The sequence below is a fragment of the Belonocnema kinseyi genome, chromosome 1 (assembly GCF_010883055.1).
Source record: "Belonocnema kinseyi isolate 2016_QV_RU_SX_M_011 chromosome 1, B_treatae_v1, whole genome shotgun sequence".
Lineage (NCBI taxonomy): Eukaryota > Metazoa > Arthropoda > Insecta > Hymenoptera > Cynipidae > Belonocnema > Belonocnema kinseyi.
Window position 1 is genome coordinate 105,444,329 of NC_046657.1, and position 7,246 is coordinate 105,451,574.

The 7,246-nt window shown below is 32.1% G+C and overlaps 1 protein-coding gene across 1 annotated transcript in view; it reads right to left on the reverse strand.

The window, feature by feature from the left end:
* LOC117169248 (glucose dehydrogenase [FAD, quinone]-like) overlaps window positions 1-6,732 on the reverse strand; it is a 12,307-nt gene extending 5,575 nt beyond the window's left edge. The window contains exon 1 of the mRNA XM_033355526.1: window positions 6,672-6,732. The gene's annotated coding sequence lies outside the window, so the exon portion shown is untranslated. The remainder of the gene's footprint in view (window positions 1-6,671) is intronic.
* Between the last annotated feature and the right edge of the window lie 514 nt (window positions 6,733-7,246).

The following is a 7,246-nucleotide window of genomic DNA, read 5'->3' on the forward strand; positions in this document are numbered from 1 at the left end:
TTTCATGCAATTTTGCTTGTGCAACTAAGCATGAATGAACAGGCGCATTGTCGTGATGATAAAGCGGTTTTCTCTTCTTCAAATGCGGTCGTTTTTCGGCGAATTCGGTTTTCAATCGGTCCAATAATGATGAATAGTATGCTCCGGCTATGGTTTTACCTTTTTCAAGATAGTCCACGAATATTATGCAATCTGCATCCCAAAATACGGAGGCCATAACCTTTCCGACCCATTGTTGCGTTTTTGAACGTTTCGGAGCACTTTGGCCCGGTGGAACCCACTGTTTTGCCTGTTGCGTTGACTCAGGCTGGTAAGTTGTCACACGAATTCGTTTTTGGTCCACTGTGAGCAAACGCGGCACCCATCGCGCGCAGAGCTTCTTCATGCCCAAAACTGAATGCACGATATTGCCCACACGTTCCAATGATATGCCTACAGCATTAGCTACCTCTCTCAATTTCACTTTGGGATCATTCAACATCATATCATGGATTGTTTCGACATTTTCTGGTGTAGTGACCTCTTTTTGGCGCCCAGATCGTTCAGCATCAACTGTGCTCATACGGCCACAACGAAACTCGGTAAACCACTTATGAATCGTTCCAATCGACGGTGCAGTGTCCGGGTAATACTTATCCAGCTTGGCCTTGGTCTCGGATATCGTTTTCTTGCGAAGATAGTAGTGTTTGATCAAAACTCGAAACTCAGGTTTTTCCATATTAAAAAAAAACTCGGAGGTTAGTCGCTTCTCAATGCTGTAACTTGTAAATGCGTAAACATAAATGACTGAAATTTTGACAGGCGTCATTTGAAGGATCAAGCTCGACGAAAATGGTTCACATTAGTGAATACTAATGCCATCTCTTAGAATTTTCAGGTACTTATCAGACTGCCTAGTATCTACTTCCCGTATGTCATGTTGCAAGATTTTATTAATTTTAATATATGAGCCTCCCACGTTCAAAATGGGACACGCTCGAACTGCCTTGCTTTCAGTTGGCCTCATGTTTATTCTCGTTCTTGAATTTTTCAAGTCGGATTTTCAATTTTTTGAAGCATATCTTAATTCAAAGAAATTGAAAATCTGACTTGAAAAAATCAAGAACGAGAATAACTAAGAGGCCAACTGAAAACAAGGCATTTCGAGCAGGTCCCGTTCTGATCGCGGGAGGCTCATTTGTAAAACGTTGGTAAAAAGAACTAATAGTACCAGAAGTTTAAAGTAATACTTAACCTATTAGAACTGGACTGAAGTTTCAGACAGCATATCGATGGGTCCTACCGGTAGGTATCCGTTAGAACTAAGGCGCAATTGAACTAAAGCTCATTTGAACTAAAACAGTTGAATAACGCTTAATATTTTGGCCTGTAGAAAAAGAGAAGATAGAAGAGATGTTAGTCACTTTAAATGGTAAAGTTAAATTCAATTCGTGGCATTATGTGGCGCGGCATGTTGAATCCTTGTTGATGAAATTTAAATTTTGTGATAGGCAGTGAAAATAGAAAATTAGCGAACTTGTGCTCATCAGTCATATTATTATTTTTGAAAATACTTAAATAATAAATTGTCAAGGGTAAGTAACAATAAAAGTTTAAATAATGTAATTAGTTAATATGAAAAATAATTGAAAAATGTATTAAAATTTTAAGCATTTCAAATAATACTTTTTCGAACCTTTGGATTTTATAACTATTATGAAAACGTGATAATTATAAATGCTTTCTGATTAAAAACTTCAAAAATCTCAGACTTAAAGCTTGAAGCGCTAAAAATTAAAGTCTTATTAATGAATCAATCATTCTGGTCTCGAAATAGTTTTGAGGTTAGATTCAGAAAAATAATTTTTCGCGCAAACAACTCTCTTTCATTAACTATTCTTTTATTATAATTTTTATGAGCGCAAATTATTAATATTTTCACTCGGTGTGAAATTTCTTTTATTTTTCTGAAACATTTACAATATCTAATATTTAAATTCTTTCAACAAATTTTTTTATTATTATTCAAATCTTTTGCAAGCTTTAAAATCTCTGAAATAGTTTAATTGAAATCCTCTACAATATTTTTCAAATAATTTAAAGCTTTATCAAATCATTTAAAAATATTTCCAATTTTTCTGAAATCACGATAAAATTTTATTAATCTTTTGAAATCTTGAAAATATTTTGGAATATATCAAATCATTGCAAAATACTTAAAATCTTTCTTTCAATTCTTTTAAAACAGATATCGATACATGAAATATTTCTTGAATCTTTCCCAATATTTTTAATCTTTGCAAAATAATTTGAATACTTTCATTCGTTGTGAAATGTTTAAAATTTGCATATATTTCTAATCTTTGTAAGGGTATTCTAACAGATTTTAATTCTTTGTGAAATCATTCGGATTTATTCTGAAATCTTTTTCAATTCTTGAAATACTTTGTATTATAAGTTCTTTCAATATGGTGTACACCACGGTGGTCCAAAAATGCATCGCAATTTTCTTTTACTCTAGAGGGCAAGCCCCCCCACGTTTACATTTTCCGAGAAGGAAAATCCGTAATTTTGTGTTTTTATAAATTCGAATGTTAACACGTGCACCAGGCACATCAAAATCCCATTTAATTAACATGGGGAAATTTACAATTTTCAAAAAATTGAACTCATGCTCCAGGGTTTCATCGAAACGAGCCAAGTTTTTTAGGGATTTATGGGGAATGCCTACGAAATAAAACCATACTAATAACTTTTATTTCCAACAATAAATAATTGTTTAAATAATTTACATTTGTTTGAACAGTTCAAAATTGTTTAAAAAGTCATGGTAAATATTAAAATTGTTCATTAGTAAATATTTGTATGAAAAAGATGACGGAAATAGCTAAAAAGTTACCATGATACGTAAACATGTAGTTTTTTATTTTTAGGTCATTTCTGATGCTGCAGGGAGGGTGCGGGTGGATTGGAAATGAAAGTTATTAGTACGATTTTATTTCGTAGGCACTCCTCTTAAATTCCTAAAAAAACTTGGCTCAATTACATGAAACCCTGGAACATGAGTTCAATTTTTCGAAAATTTTAAATTTCCTAATGTTAATTAATAGAGATTTTGAAGTTGCCGGTGCACGTGTTAATATTCGAATTTCGAAAAACAATAAATTACGGATTTTCCTTCTCCGAAAATAGAAACTTGGGAAGGGGGAAATCTTGCCCTCTAGAGTGAAAAAATTTTTTCGATGCATTTTTCGACCACTCTAGTGTGCACCATATTGAAAAAATTTATATTACAAAGTATTTCAAGTACTAAAAAAGATTTCAGAACAATTCCGAATGATTTCACAAAGATTTTAAATTTGTTATAATGCCTTTACAAAGATTAAAAATATATGCAAATAGTTATAAATATTTCACATATTACATATTTCAAAATGACAAAGAAAATGTTACAATAATTTAAAACATTTCACAATGAATAAAAAAATTAAAATGATTTTGCAAAGATTAAAAATATTGGGAAAGATTCAAGAAATATTTCATGTATGGAAAAAAATTTTAGAACCTTTGGAAGATTTTAAATATTTTGCAATGATTTGATATATTCCATAATATTTTTAAGATTTCAATAGAATAATAGAATTTCATCGTGATTTCAGAAAGATTGGAAATATTTTGAAATTATTTGACAAAGATTTAAATTATTTAAAAAATATGTTGGAGGATTTCAATTAAACTATTTCAGAGATTTTAAAGCTTGCAAAAGATTTGAAAAAGATTTTAAATTTTTTTTAAATTATTTAAATATTAGAGATTGTAAATTTTTCAGAAAGATGAAAGAAATTTCACAACGAGTGAAAATATTAATCATTTGGGCTCATGAAAATTAAAATAAAAGTATAGTTAATGAAAGAGAGTTGTTTGCCCGAAAAACTATTTTTTCTGAATCTAACCTCAAAACTATTTCGAGACAAGAATGATTGATTCATTAATAAGACTTTAATTGTTAACGCTTTAAGCATTAATTCTAAGATTTTTGAAGTTTTCAATCAGAAATCATTTCTAATTATCACGTTTTCATAATAGTTATAAAATCTAAAGGTTCGACACAATATTATTTAACATGATGTCAATTTCAATACATTTTTCAAATTTTTACATCATTTTCAAATGTTGTTAATACTAACTAATTATATTATTTAAGCTTTTATTGTTACGTACCCTTGACAACTTATTAAGTATTTTCGAAAATAATAATATGACTGATGAGCACAAGTTCCCTTATTTTCTATTTTCACTGCCTATCACAGGATTTGAATTGAATTTAACTTTACCATTTAAAGTAACTAACATCCCAACTATCTTCTCTTTTTCTACAGGCCAAAAATATTAAGCGTTATTCAACTGTTTTAGTTCAATTGCGTCTTAGTTCAAACGGATATCTACCGGTCCTACCAATAATAGGTTATCGAAATATATCAAATCTCATAAATAAGTGAGGCCTGGCCAGGGTGGCTGGCCCGACGAAAATAATATTTACAAGTGTTTAGGTGATACACATGTCACAAGTTTCGTCGATAAATGTTCGGCAATATAGAACAGCAACTTATCTTGTGGACTACATGGAAGAAACTATTAAATACATGGACATAGGAAACAAGGGACTAGGCATGCCATTGCAGGGGTGATGCAATGAGGGGGGAGGTTCGCCACCTTTTGATGTCCCGCGACAAACATGGCAGCGCCCACATGTTTATATTTTCATGCACAGTTTGTCGGCAAAAATGCTCGCGCGCATAATCAAATGGCACATCGTAAGATGGCGGCTCTCCCCACTCATGAATATCTTTAAAGGTAATTTTTTCAGTACGATGAAATACAGCTTGTTAGAAATAATTAAATTACTAAATCATGGTTTTTTCCATGTGATTAATACTTGTAGAAATATGATATAAAATAATCTAGAATTCAAAATAACAGAATATTGTCAGAATCATTGACTGTTAACTGGTTGGCGCTGCCCCCCCCCCTTACCCTACAGGGGTTTTAAATTCGTAAGAAATGTTTCAAAAAATAATAGATTATTGATTCTTCCTGAAAACTTAGCTGAATGAAGTTAGCCTAATTCTTATCCATAGCTGAAAGATAGACTAATATTCGTGGAAACCATCGATATGACGAATTTACAGGAAAACTCATAGCCAAATTTGAGAAGACCTATGCACAAAAACTCGTCCGGGTAAGAATAGAAGATGATTTCTACCCCAAGACGAAGAGAAGGTGACTTTTTGAACCTCCCCCCACTTGTTAGACATGTACTATCAAGGAGTAAAAAAAATTTTAGTTAAATTTGAGAAAAACCGCACGAAAACTCCTTCGGGCAAGGATAGGCGGTGATTTCTACCCCAAAACTAAGAGAGTTTGACTTTTTAGCCCCCCCCCCCAATTCGAAAAGTACTTTCAAATGGTATTAAAAAAAAATTTTGACCATTTTTTCATTTTCGGACAATAGCTAAAATTGAGAAAAACTGCACGAAAACTCATCCTGGCAATGAGACGGCGAGTTCTACCCCAAAACGAATAGAGGTGACTTTGTTACATATTAAAAAGGTACTTTTAAGAGGTATTGAAATTTTTTAAATTTTTAATTTGCGGACAGTAGCCAAAATTGAGAAAAACTGTATGAAAATTCGACCGGACAAGGATGGGCGCTAAGATTTAACCCACAACGAAGAGGAGGTGACTTTTCAACCCACTCCCTATTCGAAAGATACTTTCAAGAGGTGTTGAAAAAGAATTTAAAAAACATTTTTCCATTTGCGGACAATGGACAAAATTGAGAAAAACTGCACGAAAACTCGTCTTGGTGAGAATAGACGGTGAGTTCTGCCCCAAAACGAAGAGGGTGTGACTTTTTACCCCTCCCCCCTATTTGAAAGGTACTTTTAAGAGGAATTAAGAACAACATCTTAAAACAATTTTCCATTTGCGGACAGTAGCCAAAATTGATCAAAACTGCACGAAAACTCGTCTTGTAGATGATATTCGATGAGTTGTATCCCAAAACGAAGAGGGGATGATTTTTAAACCCCCCTATTCGAAAGGTACTTTTAAGGGGTATTTAAAAAAATTTTACCATCTTTCCATTTGCGGACAATAGCCAAAATTGAGAAAAACTGCAAAAAAAATCATCTTGGAGAGGATATACGGTGAGTTCAAGCCCAAAACAAAGAGGTGGTGACTTTTTTGAGCCCCACCCCACCCCTATTCGAAAAAATTTCAACTATTCTTCCTATTCACTATTTTTCCAAACATTTTTCCCTACAATGTAAAAAATACTATATTTTATCATGCTAAATTTAGGATTCTAAAAATAATAATTTTTATATTTCAGAATAGAAACATGTTTCACATTTTTATTTTAAAACATTCTTTGTTATCAATAATAACACAGCTGTGTTATTGCTTAACTCTGATGAGTCACTTGTCTCGTCAGCCTCATATTTTCAATTCACAATATTTACTCGTTGAACTAAAGTTTCCCATTTTTTAAATAACATCAGATTACTTTAGACTACTAAAATATTGAATCCAGTAGTAGCGGAATGCAAATGCTTAAAATGTAGAGAAATAACTAAGTTTTATAGTTACTTTGGATATTGTATGAGATATAAAAATTGCACGAATCTTACTTCACCACTGCACTTTTCAAAATTGAACTAAAAGGCAATATTCCAATATTCTGACTGCTAAAATAGGAATTTCAACGAGGTTTTATAAGCCTCCTCATCATTTCGAGGAACTTTATCAAGATTAAAAAACTCATAAATCATACATAACCTGCGCTAGTTTCATTTTAAACAGCAGCAGATGTAAAGTCAATAAACGATAACATGTTTTCCTTGAAAAAATCGACATGGAGTGGATATCGTTAGAAAAAGGAATACCTCCGATTAATTTGAAGCTCACTATACCCATATATTTGAACACGGTGATTACTAATATGATAGTGAAAATAGATACAAGTTTGATTTTCACTCTTAAAATTTAACAAAACTAAAAAATTTCATGTTTTTTCCGTTTTTATCCGTAAATAACACGAATGTTCAAAAAAGCTTGTAGTTGAAATTTGTAACCATTGAAAAATACTGCTTTCATGTAATAAAAATTCTTTTTAAGACAACAAATTGTAAAAAGCCTGCTAATCCTTCCCCCTTCTCTCCTTACTAAAAGTGTGAAGTAATTTTTGAATGGTCCTTTGTCAGCA